The 17,031-nt window shown below is 50.2% G+C and overlaps 1 protein-coding gene across 2 annotated transcripts in view; it reads left to right on the top strand.

Moving 5' to 3' along the window:
• Window positions 1-17,031, top strand: part of B4GALT6 (beta-1,4-galactosyltransferase 6) — a 295,718-nt gene that overhangs the window by 100,670 nt on the left and 178,017 nt on the right. The gene's annotated exons all lie outside the window — the stretch shown is intronic.

The raw sequence follows: 17,031 nt of genomic DNA, 5'->3' as shown, positions 1-17,031 counted from the left end.
ACGGGTCTCCCGTCGCACGGGCCTCGCCGCCCGACGAGATTGGCACATTCCACGCCATGATCGCCAGGGCGTCCAAATTGTTCCAGCTCTGCCCGGAGGAGCAGAAAAAGGAAGGTTTCCTCTATCAGCGCCGGGAGGCCAAGAGGAAGACTGTCATCGCAGTGGCCCTAATCGATGACATCTGGGAGGAGGGCCTGTCGCTTCTCAAAAACCCCTCCACGGCACCAGCCAAACGGGACTGGTACGAGAAGTACCGGGTCCCCGAAACCGCTCCCCTGTGCCTCAGGGCCCAGCCAACACCAGACTCTGTCGTCGCGGCGGCGAAGAAGAAAGCGGCGGGGTCAGGAGCCTCGACGTCGACTTCCCCGCCGGACGGCGAGGGAAAGAAGTTGGACGCCATGGGGCGGCGGTCATTTCGTCGGCGGCGACGACGATCAAAGCGGCCAATGCCCTGACGATCGTGGCCCGTTACGACAGGGAGCTCTGGTTTAAGCTGGCCCCCATATTGGACTTCCTGCCGGACGACAAGAGGTCCGAGGCCCTGGAAATACTGCAAGAGGGCGAGGTGGCGTCGGACCACGCCATAACGGTGGCAACCGATATTGCTGATACCGGGTTCCGCCAGCTGGGCAACGGTGTTTGCCTTCGACGACGGGGTTGGCTCTGGGCGATCGACTTCCGTCAGGACGTCCAGACCAGGGTGTTGGACATGCTGTTCGACGGCAGCAACTTGTTCGGGAAGGCGGTGGACGAGTCCCTCCAAGCCATAAAAACGGACACGGAGATGGCCCGCGCCCTAGGAGCCCTTCAGCAACGACGGCCCTTTCGGAGCTCCGGAGGCAGACAGGGTGCCTCCAAGGGATCCAGCGGTGGCTCGTCGTACTACCGCCAGGCGGCACGCTCCTCGTCTCAGGAGGCATATAGGGGTTGCGGCAAGCAGGGAGAGCCTCGCTGCCGTCAGCAAGGTGGCCAGGGTGGCAAGGCCTCCACCTCCAAGCAGGACTGAACCGGCTGTGGTCTCGGGCCCCCACCGAAGCACCCCGGTGGGAGGCCGGCTGACGAATTTCGTCGGTGTGTGGAAGTCCATCTCCACCGACCGTTGGGTGCTGGATACCCTGGCAAGAGGACACTCTTATCGAATTCCTGAGGAAGTGCCCTCAAGTTCCACTTGTGGCCAGGAAGGAAAATCACGTTCCGCAACTGCTGTTGGAAGTACCGGCGATGCTCAGGAAAGGCGCCATCGAGCTTGTCCCGAAGAGGCTCCAGGGCTCCGGGTTGTACTCAAGGTACTTCCTCGTCAGGAAGAAGACGGACGGCTGGCGCCCCATCCTGGACCTTCGTCGTTTGAACAAATACATCAGATCACAAAAGTTCAGGATGGTCACCCTCCAGCACGTACTGAGACAGCTGGAGGAAGGCGACTTTCTATCGTCGTTGGACCTGGAGGATGCATACTTCCACGTTCCCATCCTCAAAAGTCACCGAGTTCCTCAGGTTCGTCGTCCAGGGACGCCACTACCAATTCAGAGCACTGCCGTTCGGATTGAAGTCGGCCCCCAGGGTCTTTACCAAGTGCCTAGCACCAGTGGCGACGCGGCTGCGCCTACAGGGGATTCATGTCTACCTCTACCTGGACGTCTGGCTCAAGGACGAGGGAACTCGCCGTCGAACACACTGCGAGGACCGTCCAGCTACTCACAAACCTGGGATTCGCCATAAACTACCCGAAGTCCCACCTGGTGCCGTCCCAGGTGGCCCTGTTTCTGGGAGCAAAGCTCGATACAGTGAGGCGCCTGGCGGCCCCGTCGGAAGAACGGACGAAGACCATTCTAGGCAAAGTACAGCACCTACTAGCCACGGACGTGGCCATGGTGAGGTCCATCAAGTCCCTCCTGGGGATGATGTCCTCTTGCATCTACCTGGTGCGCCTCTGCAGACTACGGATGCGCCCTCTTCAAGAATTTCTTGACGCCCGTTGGATACAGACGACGGGCACCTTCGAAGACAGGGTCCCCCTCAACGAGGTGTTCCGGCGGGCGATTCAGTGGTGGGGCGTTCAAGCGCACCTCATGGCAGGCAAGGACTTTCAGACGCCGGCGTACCAGGAGACGGTAACGACGGATGCCTCCCTGGAAGGTTGGAGTGCCCACACCGGAGATCTCCACGCAAGAGGCCTCTGGCTCCCGGAGGAGAGGCTCCTGCACATCAACGTCCTGGAACTCCGAGCCGTTTTCTGGGCTCTCAAATCGTTCCTCCCGTCGCTCAAGGGCAAGGTGGTGCGGATCTTCACGGACAACACCACAACAATGTTTTACATACGGAAGCAGGGATGCACCAGATCCCCAGCCCTATCCAAGGAGGCACAGGATCTGTGGCACTGGGCGGTCGCCCAGGGGATGTTCCTGGTTCCCTTCCACCTGGCAGGAGAAAGCAACACCATCGCCGACTCGCTCAGCAGGGAGCTGCGCGCGTGTCACGAGTGGGAACTGCGCCAGGATCAGGTGGATCAACTCTTCCGACGATGGGGCAAACCCCAAATCGACCTGTTCGCAACAGCGACGAACTCTAAGTGCAAGAGGTTCGCCAGCAGGTTTCCCCAGCCGAGAAGCATGGGCGATGCGTTCTCGTTCCCCTGGGACGGCCTATACCTGTATGCGTTCCCTCCGTTGCCGTTGCTGCTTCGACTCATCAACCAGCTCAAGAGGTCCCGGTGCAGGATGATCCTCGTCGCACCGGCGTGGCCGAGGCAGATCTGGTTCCCGGACCTTCTGGACTTGTCAACGTCCCCTCCCATCAAGCTGTCGGCGGACGCGGACCTTCTCTCCAGAGAAGGAGGCGCCCTCTTCCACCACGACCCGGCGTCGCTGAACCTGCAGGCTTGGCTCCTGCAGCGCTAGAGTTTGGAGGCTACGATATACCGGCCAATTGCAGAGAGGTTCTTGCAAAGGCCCGGGCGTCCTCGACTCTCAAATGCTACGGTCATAAGTGGAAGAGGTTCTCTATCTGGTGCCGTGCACAGAAGATCAACCCCCTACGGATTACGGCCCCTCAAGTGCTGCCGTACCTGCTATTGCTGGCAAAGGCTGGGCTAGCCCATGCCTCCATTAAGATTCATCTGGCGGCGATCTCCAGATATACCAGAACCACAGGACGGACGTCCCTGTGGTCCCATCGACTGGTAAGAGTTTATGAAAGGACTGTTCCGGTCATTCCCGCCGGTGAAGGCCCCGGCCCCGGCCTGGGAACTTAAATTGGTGCTGACCAGGCTCATGGGGTCCCCCATTCGAGCCGATGCACTCTGCACCTATGAAGTTTGTGTCGTGGAAGACTGCGTTCCTGGTGGCCATTACCTCCGCACGACGAGTGGGAGAGATCCAAGCCCTATCCTGCAAAGCACCGTACTTGACTTTCCATGCCTCGAGGGTGGTGCTTAGGACGCACCCCTTCTTTATGCCCAAGGTGCCGTCGGACTTCCATCTTAACGAGCCCTTGGTGTTACCTGTTTTCTTCCCGTCTCCTTTGTCGCCGGCCGAGAGGACTTTGCACTCGCTGGATGTGGCTAGAGCGCTGAAGTTCTACGTGGACCGCACGAAGAGTTTCCGGAGGACATCACAGCTGTTCGTGAACTTTGGACCTGTGAATCAAGGGAATGCTCTCTCGAAGGCTTCCATTTCCAAATGGCTCTCCGGCTGCATCATGCACTGTCACCGGTTGGCTAACCGGCCGCTGCCAGGCCGTCCGAGAGCCCATTCGACCAGAGCGATCGCTGCTACTACAGCGTTCTTATCTGGTGTGCCCCTGCTGGACATCTGCAGGGCTGCTACATGGAGGTCGACGCACACCTTCACGAGATTCTACTGCGTCGATTGGGATTCCAGGGAGGAGTCCAGGGTCGGCCAAGCAGTGCTGCGCAACCTGTTTGCTTAAGGTGAGCCTGGTGAGGAGGTAAGAGATGCTTAATGTTGAGTTTTTGTATTGCTTAATGTTGAGCCTTTTACCACCCCCCGTGGTTGTGCATGTGTGTACTGCTATTTAATCTTATATTCATGAGCATGTGAATCCATGCCAGACCCCATGCTGGAGAAGGAACAAGTTACTTACCTGTAACCGTTGTTCTCTAGCCTGGGTCTGGCATGGATTCACATGCGAACCCTCCTGCCTACCCCTCTGCGGCTCTTCACTTGGTCATACTGCCACTTCACGTGCTACCAAATCTGAAGATGGCTGCCAGAGGCGGGGCTTAGGTAGAGGGCAGTTATTGGCTGTGGTCAGTATGACTCAGAGATCAGTGATTGGTTACTACTAGGAAAGACAGATCAGAAACGAAACTGATACTGATTTTTTTCTTTACCGAGGATTCCCAGCCTGACGACGGGGAATATTCATGAGCATGTGAATCCATGCCAGACCCATGCCGGAGAACAACAGTTACAGGTAAGTAACTTGTTCCTTACACGATCTGGAGAAATTCATTGAAACAAAGGGCTTCATACTCCTAAATATCAAACTGGTTTCAGGAAGTGCATGAGCACAACTTTAAATGCACTTATCCTTGCTCATGTCATCGCAGGAGCAAAGAATAAGAACTCTAATCCGGTGTACATTGCAATGATGGATATGAGTGCAGCATTCGACAATGTAGTCCGCAACTTGCTGTAGATGAAAATGTTGGAGATCGGAATTCCGAGTGTTCTGCTGTATTGGATTATGAAATTGCATACAAATACATCGTATAGAATAAAAGTTTCAATGGATGGGGTACCACAGAGCCTATAGGAACAGCATTGGGTCTAAAACAGGGATGCAATCTTGCAGCAACCCTTTTCAACCTTTACATGTCGGACCTCGACAAAAATTGGGAAAACCAGAACTTGTTCTCTGTGAAGGTCGGGAGTATCTCGCTGAAATGGATAGCCTTCGCAGATGACATTATTCTGTTTGACCCTACTACGGCGGGGTAACAAACTAAATTAACACTCTTTGTGGAATTTGCAAAGGAACATAATCTGACCCCAAATCCGGCAAAAACTGCCATATTGAAATTTGGAGTGAAACAGAAAAAAGGCAATTTCAGATGGCCTATCATGGACACACAGATAACATGTATTATTAATAATACTATTTATTTAGAGTATCATCTCTCGGCCCAGAGTTTTATGAATTCATGGACGGATATGATCAAGTGCAAGACCAGGCCACTTCTCTCGCAAATTAAAAAGATTTACTCACGTTTTTGCAATTGAATTTATGTCACTGAAGACAGAGAGTGTTATCCATTATGCACTTGATATTTGTCTGTGCGATATGACTACAATGCTGGATTGCTTACAAGGTTTACTCTTGAAAGCTGTAATGTTCCTACCAATGTCCATACCAAACGCCATCAACCAACATGAACTGGGAATGGTTGCACTATCGACCCGGTGGAAATGGAGACCGCTTTCCAACTATGTGAAAATGCACTATCCACCCACAAATTCGTTGTATGTGGACATGAATAAGATGCTGGGCTCACATACTCCTGTCTCATTTCATAATCGCCATCTGAAAATGCAACAAATTTTGAGTGAAGTGAACATTACAGTGCATGACGTTTACCATCGCCCTTGTTGGGCGGAAAAAAACCTTTTTGATTTAGATTGGTGTTTAACCATCGATCGGATCAGGACCTATAAACTATATAAGAAATATGGTGCATTTGTCAAGCAGCGCATCCCGTGATATGATCACATTAATCTATTCCCCTGCAAAATTACCAGGAAAGCATATATTCGATTTAGATTTAATCTTTACCACACAAGAGAAAGGACTAACAACTGGAAAGTAAATGACATAAAATACGAAGTGGGATGTCGCTTTGATGACTGTAACAAACTTTATGAAACATTGAAGCACCTCATTCTCTACTGCCCTCATTTTAAAAGAATTAGGACTGATGAAATTTGTTCATATTGATTTTGAGGACTGCCGGGAGTTTTTATGGTCTCGAATGATGCAAGGAGTTCACAACTGCTTAACCTATGAAGTGGTAAGCTTTTGTAGGCACATTGAAAAAGAACTTGCATTGTTTTGAAAATGGAATATTTACATGGTAAATTGATTAGTAAATATCTTTGGGTCCTCCGACGTATTCCATATCTATGACATGTAATCACCACAGCTGTGCTGCTTCGGAAACTTTTTTCTGCGTCCTGCGTCGATGACGTCGATGTGCCGTCGTCGAGGACCGCCTCTGACGTCATCCGATGTGATAAGTAGGACGCACGACGCCCGTAGCCTCAGTTCCGTTTTTTCCGCGAACGTGTTGCTTCGTGAAGCTCGGTTAACGCCTCGACTCTTTGGAGTTCTGTTCTTCGAACCTGTTAGTTTTTGTGAAAATCCTTCGTGTGAAGATGTCTTCTACTTCGTCTTCGACCCCGCGTCCGGGCTTCAAGAAGTGCAGGGATTGTGGGTCCAAGATGTCGGTGACTGACTCGCACGACGCCTGCCTCTGGTGCCTCGGGGAGGCCCACGACACGGATGACTGTATCGACTGCCAGTCGCTCACGTCCAAAGCCTTACATGAACGTAAGAAGAAGTTGTCGGTAGGTCGGGTGTCCAAGCCCCGGAAGTCGAAGTCTGCGGGGCTTTCGACGGATGATTAGAGAGGAGACTATCCGCGTCATCGTCGGAAGTCTCGTGGTTCTCCTTCTAGGAGTCGGTCTCGCCACTCCTCAGCCTCTTCGAGGCATTCTCGGAAGCGCCGACACCGGTCGTCTTCCAGGTCCTCTTCGGAGGACTCTGCCCGGCACCCGGCACGTCGCTTACCCCACCAGCCGTGCGATGCCGGAGGAATGGGCTTCCTTCGGGAAGAAAATGCTGGCGATTCTCGAGTCGCAGGGTACTAAGCCTTCCGCGCCCCCGAGTGGGGTCGGTCGTGAGAGGTCGAGAGACACCGCTCGCAAGAGTGGTCGGCACGAGTCACGGGAGAGGTCCCGGTCGGACAAGGGGACTCGTTCTCGATGTACCCGTTCCAGGTCCCGGTCCTCGACGCGTTCGAGACCGTGTGCACCTGTGATGTCTTCGAGGAAGACATCGACAGGCTTTCTCGAGGCTCCGGCTCTGAGGAAGTCGTCAAAGCCGTCGACGCTCAGGTCGTCGAAGGACACTCTCGGAGCTCTGGCTTCGAGGACTGTGTCGACGCCGCCGATGCTGGCGGCGCTGCATCTGACGTCTACGGCGATCCTCTCGGCGCCGATGCCTGTTCTCTCGACGCCGGCGCCGATTCACTCCACGCCTTTCGTGTTGGCGGTACCCCGTGGCACGGGGCAACCCCCTAGGAAGGCTCTGGTTAAGAGCAAGCATTCTCGGGTGCCTTCTTTTTCGCCACCTGGAATATATTTCAGAGGCGGATGACGATTCTGATGGCCTGGTTCCTAGTCAGGTTCCAGATGAAATTGTCTTGGGCCATAGTCAGTTTGACGATTTGAGGCAGTCACTGCATGATGCCGTTGGACTGGACACCTCTCGGGAGGTGGAGTTTTGTAAGCCTGAGCCTGGCTCTTATGCCGATTCTTCGTACCGACGCCTTATGGCTAGGGTTTCTGAGTACTTGGGATGGTCTGCTCCCCCAGGGGAGTTTGTGCAGGATGATCTCACGGACATCCTTGATGTTGGTCCCCCAACTGACCCAGTACTGCCGTTCCATATGGCTTTACAGAGAAGGGTGGCGGCGGCTTGGACTGCTCCGGAGAGTCTCCCGGCGGTGGGCAGGTCCTTGTCGCGAAAATACCGTCCAGCCAGTAGCGACCCCTGCTACTTGACCAGGCACCCCACTTCGGAGAGTTTGGTGGTGCAGGTGGCCACGGCACGGCAAAGCAGGTGTCGTACCCTACCATCCCTCCTGATAGGGACGACAAACGTTTTGATGGCTGGGCGAAGAAAGTGTTTTCTTCTGGTGGTATGGCGCTTCAGGCGGCCAACTCCATTTGTGCCTTGTCTCGTTTCACACACACTCTGTGGAACTGTGTTGCGTTAGCGGCTGAACATATTCCCGAAGGGGACGAACGGGATGGTTTCCTTGCTATGGTCCAGGATGGTAAGGATGCCATGTGCGAGTCCGTTCAGTCGGGTTTGGACTTGGCTGAATGCGTCAGCAGGTCCATGGCGGTGAGCACCGTGATACGCAGGTTTGCGTGGTTGCGGAAGTCGGGGTTTGCTCCTGATGTGCAGTCCCGGCTCCTCAACATGCCCTTTGACGGTGAACACCTTTTTGGCAGCAAGGCTGACGAGAGCCTTGAGAGGTTGCAGACCTCAAAAGCTGCAGCAAAGTCGTTGGGCGCTGCAGTTCGCCAACCTCTGCCTTTTCGTCCTAGGGGACAGCAATGGAGGGGTGGTTCCTTTCGCTATTACTCGTCCTTCAGTAAAGCGAGAGGAGCTGGCAGTCAAAGAGGCCAACGCAGGGGTACCAGAGGTAGACGACAGGGTACCCGTGGTGCCAAGGCCGCTCGGGCAGTTGCCTCTTTGCCCTCGGGTAACGCCGCAGCCGCTACCACTCAGTCATGAGGCCATGCCCCATGGTTCGCCGGTTGGGGGAAGGCTGGCACAGCATCTTGTAGAGTGGCGTGCCATTACTTCAGATGTGTGGGTTTTGGGTCCTGCCGTTCGGATTGACCTCCGCCCCGAGGGTTTTCACCAAGCTCATGGTGGTGGTGGCAGCGCATCTCAGGCAAGGGGGGATTCACCTCTACCCCTACCTGGACGATTGGTTGATCAGTGGGAGCTCTCCCGAGCAGGTCCTGGATCATCTGTCCGTCACCTGCCACTCCCTTCACAGGCTGGGCTTCTCCCTCAATTTAAAGAAGTCCCATTTGTCGCCAACACAGCGGCTCCAGTACATAGGAGCAGTGCTCGACACTTCCCTGGGGCAGTGTTTTCCTCCCCAGGTGAGGGCTCTTCACATTCAGCAGATGGTGCACAAGTTTCAGCATGCCCAGACGCTCCCAGCGTTCGAGTTCTTGAGGTTGCTCGGCCTCATGGCATCCTGCATTCTTCTGGTGCCAGAGGCTCGCCTGCGGATGAGATCTTTGCAGTGGGCACTCAAGATGCAATGGTCGCAGTCCTCCGGCAGGATGTCGGACCCGGTTCAGGTGCCGCCCTCGGTCGCCCGGGACCTTCTGTGGTGGGCCGTCGAAGGCAACTTGATGAAGGGGGCTCCATTTTGGCTTCCCTGGCCGGAGGTGACGATCGTGACGGATGCATCCCTCACGGGAGGGGGAGCTCATGCCAACGGGCTGACAGTCAGCGGTCGTTGGTCTCCGTCGTAGTCCAGACTCCATATCTATCTGTTGGAGCTGAAGGCCGTCGGGCTAGCCCTGAAGGCTTTTCTGCCGACTGTGTGACGAAAGAGTGTCCTGATCCTGATGGACAACACAGTGGCCATGCACTACCTCAACAAAAAGGGGGGGGGGCAGGGTCACTTCCTCTGCGCAGGGAGGCGATGCAGCTAGAGTTCTGGGCCATCCAGCAGGAAGTTTCGATCTCGGCAGTTCATCTGGCCGGAGACGAAAACGTGACGGTGGACGCTCTGAGCAGGCAGAGCACGATCTCTCACGAGTGGGAGTTGGCTCAGGAGATTCTTGCCCTTTGGGGGACCCCTCAAGTGGATCTCTTCGCCTCCAGTGTCAACCGGAAGTGCGAAAGGTTTTGCTCGCGGGAATTTCCTCCAAAAGGAGCCTTAGGAGACGCGTTGGTGGTGGAGTGGTCATTCCCGCTGCTGTATGCGTTTCCTCCAGTCCCCGTCATCCCGCAAGTGCTGCGGAGGTTACGGAAGTTCGGTTCCCGGATGATCCTCATTGCTCCGGCGTGGGCTCGGAGGACGTGGTACCCGGACCTTCTCGACTTGTCTATCTGCCCTCCACGTCGTCTTCCCTACCGAGACGATCTGCTCTCAGGTTCTCCATCCAGAGGTCAGATCCCTCAACCTTCACGCTTGGCTTCTGAAAGGTTGAGGTATAAGGATTGGGACCTCCCTGAAGACGTGATGGAGGTGTTGCTTTCGGCCCGAAGGCCAGCAACAAAGTCTCTGTACCGTTGGCGTAAGTTCTGCGACTGGTGCAGAGTTCAGAATGTGGATCCTTTTGCATGCGACATCCCCATGGTTCTGTCCTTTTTACTTTCTGTGGCCCACAGGGGCTTGCAAGTGGGTACCATTAAAGGTTACCTGGCGGCGCTATCCATCTTTAAGCGCTCGTCTGAAGAGTGTTCTTACTTTAAAATCCCTTTAATTTCACAGTTTCTGAAAGCGCTCACTAATGTGTTCCCTCCGTCACCTTTCCTGGTGCCCGGTTGGGATTTAAACCTTGTTCTTAAGTTTCTTATGGGTGCTCCGTTTGAGCCTTTACATTCTTGCCCTTTTAGGCTGTTAACTCTGAAAACTGTGTTTTTAGTTGCGGTTACTTCCGCTCGCAGAGTGAGTGAGTTACAGGCACTTTCAGTTAAGCCACCCTTCACTGTATTTCACAAGGACAGGGTTGTCCTTAGAGTTCGTCCTTCTTTTCTCCCGAAGTTAGCGACTTCATTTGGCCCAGAAGGTTGTTCTTCCGGCATTCTATCCTCCTCCGCATCCTGGTAAGGAAGAGGAGAGGCTCCATAGGCTTGATCCTAGGAGAGCTTTAAGCTTTTATGTTTCACGCATGTCCAGGGTCAGAGTGGACGATCAACTCTTTATTGGTTACGCTGGAAAGCGTTTGGGGCAAGCTGTGACGAAACTGACTTTGTCTCGCTGGATTATTTTGGCCATCTCGGAGCGTTACCGCTTGGCGGGTAAGGACCCACCGGCTGGCTTGCGGGCCCATTCTACCAGGGGTATGGCTGCATCTACTGCCCTGCAGAGGGGTGTTCCTATTCGCAACATCTGTGATGCAGCCACCTGGGCTTCAGTACATACATTTGTACGTCACTATTCCCTCGATTCCATCCGAGGACAGGATCTGGCCTTTGGCAAGGCGGTCCTTTGCTCTGCTATTTGATTGGCAATTCTAAATTTTGATTCTAAATTCTTTCCCTCCTCCTTGCTCTGGTACTGCTTTGGAAGTCTGTCATAGATATGGAATACGTCGGAGGACCCAATCCCCTCGAAGAAGTTACTTTCTTACCTGGTAACGTTCTTTCGATGGAATGGTCCCGACGACGTATTCCATATCGCTCCCTCCCTGCCTTGCCCGCTGCAGAATTTCTTTTGCGATTGCAGCTTACGTTCCGCAAGGCTTTGTGTCTGACTGGCAGTTGACTAATGTCAGACATTCTGGGGGAAAAACTACAACTGAGGCTATGGGCGTCGTGCGTCCTACTTATCACATCGGATGACGTCGGAGAAGGTCCGTTTAACATGTTATCGCGGAATTGCACTGAAAGTGGCCTATTCATGAAATATGTAAATGATGATTGGTATGTGAACATTTTACAAATCTTATCATGCGCTTTGTTTTAAATCATTAATTTTTCGTATGTTGAGGTATATTTTTGTCCTTGGATTTTATACTTTTGCAAAGGTTCTACATGAATGTATTCTTGTAAATGAACTAAAAGCAAATAAAGACACCTGGCTTGATGTCCTTGGTGCTACTAGTAGTTGACTGCTGCTGGTGGGCACAATCTGGTTTACCAATTTCTTGCACATGCTTCAAAGCTCTACATTTTTGCCCTACTTTACATCTGGAAGATCGTATTACTTAAAATTGTAAACCTTTAAATACCAACCCGTTACCTTTATTCAGGTGGCCGTACTAATGGCCACAGCACTGGCAGCAGATTGTATCCCAAGAAGCAATCACAACTGTTGTGCTCCTATTATGCAATCCCGAAACACTGGTTTCAGTTTTTCAGTACCACTTTTTATGACCATCTTCTTGTCCATTTTGGGAACTACCATGTTGTAGAGACAACACGCTACATATAGCAACAATGGGTTTGGGGGGGTGGTGTAATAACATCCACCTCGCACCTGAATATTTGGGTGACGATGGCAGAGGTAATGATATGCTGGTCATGGTGCACTTGTTTGTGCTTTAAGATTTGCTAAAGCTATTTTCTATCAGTTTGATCGATCAGACTTTGCGAGTAGTGGGAAGGTTTGTTGCCTTTCTCCTGGCTTTTAGCTAGTGACCTTTTCAGTTTTTGTTGCTGATTTTTGACGCTGAAGACAAAATAAAACTACATTGTTTTTTGTAGTTTCTTTTAGTATTCTTTTTTAAAGTGTTTTTTTTAAAAAAAAATGATTTTGATTTTTGCATTTGTGTTGCATATAGAGAGAACCTACCTAGGAAGCAATTGAGCTCTGTACATGTAATCTGGGATTAACTGAACCTGGTGGAAGGGGAGAATATACGTAGCTTTGAAGGCCAATACTACTATGGTGGTATATACCCGAGTAGCGGGTTCTAAGTGATCCACAAGGTATTCCTTGAAGAGGACCTGTTTCTAGTTTCTTCCTGCAGTGAAGGGGCATGGGAGCAGCTTTGATTGTGACTGGAATTGTGCTGCAGTAGGCTAGGATATATCCGGAGAAGGCCTGGTTTACTCCTTTCTTACAAGTTTAGTTTTGATTGATAGAATGGTCTGGCTCTGACAAGAGCATGTCCCGCCTGAGCCACTGAGTTTTGTGTCTAGATAGGATTATCTTTGGGCATTAGTTGCCTTCTGTGTGGTGATTGGTAGCCAATGTAATTCTTAGGATTGGTGAAATGGTGGTCAAACCCCTTTCCCGTTATGGGGCCTGCAGTAGCATGTTCAATGGCCCTATGGTTGAGGGTTCCCCCTCAGAGGTGCAAGATTACCAGGGCCTGGACCTGAAATCTTGGATAGGAAGAACTGTGTTCTCTTCAGACACAGTAGATGGAGACCACAATGCTCTGGGCGCACATGGGGCCAACTGAGGTGTGAATACATTGGATGGCGTAGTTGGATAACCAACATCTTGCACACAATTGGAACTTTGATTTTTAAAGTGTGAGCTCTACCTTCTTTACAGGTCTCAAAATGGGAGTTTTGATTTGGTATACCAACAACCATAACGTTGTGAAAATCTACTTGATGAATCCTCGTTTACTTTTGGTCTTTAACAAAATTGAAATTTTCTGTTCGTATTCACTGATCAGCCCATTTAAATATTTGTTTCTTGTGATCACTCGTGTCGACCTATGTTTGTCAGTCGTGTTTTGGACAGTTGCTGTTTTCTGTAATGGCTGCGCTACTGTTTGACAAATAGGATAAATACGCAGGTCTTTGTAGACTGTATACCTTAGTTGGAACATTACATATATTGGGACCTTAGACAGATAATCTTACACTACTTTCTGAATGCTTAAATTGTGAGACCACCACCGTCTTTGTTGGCACAACCTTGAATGTCCTTTCTGGGATGTAATCTTAGTAACGGGTTTACAAATTTAAAGTTGCAAAGCTACTTGCCAGGGAAGTCACTGGTCTCCATTTGCCACATGCACACAGCATGTCATTTCTTACACAGAGAAGTTATCACTCGCAAATGGCTAGTCGAGAGGGCACATTTTGAGTCTTTTAATACTGTTTTGCTTGAGTCAAAATGGACTGAGACCCACGTTGCCCTGGACGACCATTCACCATAGTCACTTGAGTTCTGTAACCAGATAATTGTAATTCAAACCTATATTCGCAGGTTTGTGTTAATTGTAAATCTAGTGCCTTTGGTCAAGTTTGGAAAAGAAACTTAAAAATGAAAATTGCACTCCTAATTATTCACACAGAACTGCTTTGCCTTTTTCATGGAAATTGTTGAATGTGATGGTGTAGGGTAACATTGGTACTGGTTTTGTTTATGTAGCATTGTCTTATGGTCCGTGCAGTCGCATCTAAAAACAGGTAACTGGATTATGTGTCTAAATCAGGCGGGAAGGACCCTCACTCTGCTTGCATCATAATCTAGATCTTATCAGCTATGCATTTCACGCAGATTTTCCCAAGTGCATTGGCCAGTAAGAACCACATCAGTGCTCTGTGATGACTGACAGTATTAGTTAGAACAGCCATTAGACTAGATAGTAATAAGGGTTTTCAAGCAGAATTTGCACTATTGATTAGAAGGAAAGGGCTGCAATGCAATGATAGCAGGTATGCATGGCATTGGCAATAATGAACAACCAGTATTGCTTTCTTCCATACCTGTGTATACATTGTACCCTAAGGGATCATGACCAGATCATGAGCAGTAGCATTTGAATTTACTGTATTGGAGTGTTAGTGGGCATATATAATTGCGTCCTGCTCAGGCACCACCATTGTACATGTTTTTGTCCTGAGACACCTGCCTCCCTCTGCACAAACTGGGCACGACAATCGGGCTGCTCCCTTCCCAGAACCCACCAAGCCACACTCAGGTTTTTTGTGATCCTCTTGTGCTTTTGCACAGGGCTTATGGTGCCTCCTTTGTCAGAAACCGTCTTTGATCTGACGCTGTTAATCTGTCTGCAATGTCTTGGTGTGGACCATTGCTGGCCTGACTGCGTGACATGCAGAGTGCTTTCCTTGTTGTACCATCTCCACAAGCTAATTTGCTGGAAGCATATCGTCAATCGGTAGATACCAGTGGAGATCCAATAGTACTGCTGCGTCACTTACACAGGCTCTCCCAACTCGCCAAATGCATCCTAGTGTGAGGCTGCAAAGCACGTATGGTCTCCACAACCGCGATTTGGTTCGTACCCTAACTTGACATGAGAATCAATGGCAGAAAGCAGTGACGAGCCTTGTGACACGAGGCAAATTAAAAAGCGAGCTTCAGTGTCCCTGGAAGCTGCATACAACTTGCAGGAACTTTCCTTTGTGCTAGTAAAGGCACCCAGGTGGGTCAAAGCAGAGAGGCCTGCTTTGGACCACTCGGGGCCATTCGCATTGACAGATTTTAAGACCAGAGAATTCTATCCATGGAGAGAGCCCCACTGCTTCGAGCTGTGTCCTTGAAGGTAGGCCCGATGTCTTCCTGAGTTACCACATTTCCCCTCAAGCAATGAGATTTCCTTCACCTTACTCTATCATAAATAGGCTACCAGAACCAACTTCTTCCTAATTTACAGTAACTCTTACACCTTCTCAGCCTATCTCTCTGCCTCGAGTTCCTAGAACAGGAGGAAATGCGTATTATAGAGTTAAAACAATTGTCTTCAGTGAGATCATAAGTTTTATGGAAATTGTACAGGAGGTTAAATGGACAACTGCAGTCTTGTGCTAAGCCATTGGTGTTTCCCATCGATCCCTCATGCTCCTCAACATCCGGCTGGCACATTTCCACCGATGCTGCCACCTCCTTCAATTTCAAGACTCTGGTGCCACTGCTGCCTCCACTATAGTCAGTGGCTGCTTCATCGGGCCCTCCTGCATCTGAGTATGCTGTACTGCCCCTTTGTTTCACCTACCTTTGCCGAATCGTATGCTTTTCCAAACGGGAAGCCCGAGTGGTGGTGGGAGATGGGAAAATCACTTGCATGGGCCTGCAGCAAGGTGTGGCAAACGGATTCAGGATGGGCTGCCATACTGTGAAAGAAAGCACAGGAAGTTGGCCATTGGTAAATGACTTGTAGCAATACATTGTGGATCTGAATCTGCAAATCCCTTAACCAGTTCAAGTGGAATTGGATAATTGCAATGGAGTTGTGGTGTGCCATATAAAAGATGGACATTCTTCTCTATAAAGTACGCTAAAAATATTTGGAAAACACTTCAACTCTTTCCCTTGCTAATAGCAAGTTGGATCTGAAGTTAGTTTATTCCGGATGGGAAATTATGATCACATCCTTTGCGCAATCTAGCGGGGTGGTTGTGACCCTGGTTCTTGTGCATGGTTCCTACTGTTGATTGTCCAAACCTATAGTTTATCCCTTTGGCAAATAGTAAAAGGGTCGCTCCAGAAGCTTTTGGCAAGGTGGTGTATGAGAGACTTGGATGCTGATGTGATGCTATCAATGTGCAGCCTATGCTGCTGGAAGGACTTCTGAGTGTACTTTGGAACTACCGAATGACAGAAGGGATTCTATCAAGTTGGTGTTTTGGAGGACAACATGTGGCCATGGGTCTGCATGAATTGTCGTGGCCTACTCCATAGCGGCTGTTAAGGGCATGTGCTTGGGCCTGGACATCAGTTGATAGGCCTAACAACACTAAGCTGTTCCTAGATGTACAGGAGAAGGGGAGATTGCTGCTGTTCAATAGACTGAATCGCTTCCAGGCATGACGAGCAAAAGCAAGAGAACTGGCATTTTAACATCTCTATCTACCAACTATGGCACAAATGGGCATCAACTAAAATCCAGGGGGCAAAGCTTTTCAGCCTTGACAAGTTATCAGTGTGTAACTTGCTCATTAAACCACTCCTGACTCAGATTATCCCTACAATTTTCTTTGTTTTTATGCGTCATTGGGTTTCGGAATCCTCTTGTGTGCACATTGTGTTCTAGAAGGACGGGTGTTTTCTAGAAGGACGGGTAGGAAGGAGACTTACCATTCTACCTTAGCCGATTGTCAAGTACTATAGAATCTGTGATTGAAAATTGTTTATATTGTATATTTTTGTAGAACCAGCCCAGAGAATTGACCCGCTAGGCCCGAAATGCATCGGTTATGGGCTCTGCTGCTTTCTTAATAAAATTTTTGTATAATCTCTCCAATAAAAGGATTCACATGAAGATTTGATAATTTTGTTTCATTCTTTTTTTGATAAAGCTGAATATGCCGTGGTGTTCTATGTCTTAGACGTCCCCGTTTCTGGTGATGGTTTTGTCCTGATAGCATGTTTATCAGGTTAATGGAGGACGCCTAGAAGTTGATACTAATAATACACATTGTGGTGCACATCCTGATCTTCAAATATCTTGCAAAGCACAGGCAGTCTTGCATCCATCTTAGATGTATACACTGACTGCTATTGAGTTGGTTAATAACGTATGTACATAGATCCAATTCATTGTGTGGGCTGGTGAATACCTGTATTTTATTACTATGTATGTATAGCAAAATTGTATA

The sequence above is a fragment of the Ambystoma mexicanum genome, chromosome 5q, assembly GCF_040938575.1.
Source record: "Ambystoma mexicanum isolate Mex_15411 chromosome 5q, UKY_AmexF1_1, whole genome shotgun sequence".
In the NCBI taxonomy this organism is placed as follows: Eukaryota; Metazoa; Chordata; class Amphibia; order Caudata; family Ambystomatidae; genus Ambystoma; species Ambystoma mexicanum.
The sequence above is the reverse complement of the archived record's forward strand: the minus strand, read 5'-3'. Positions and strand labels throughout refer to the sequence as shown.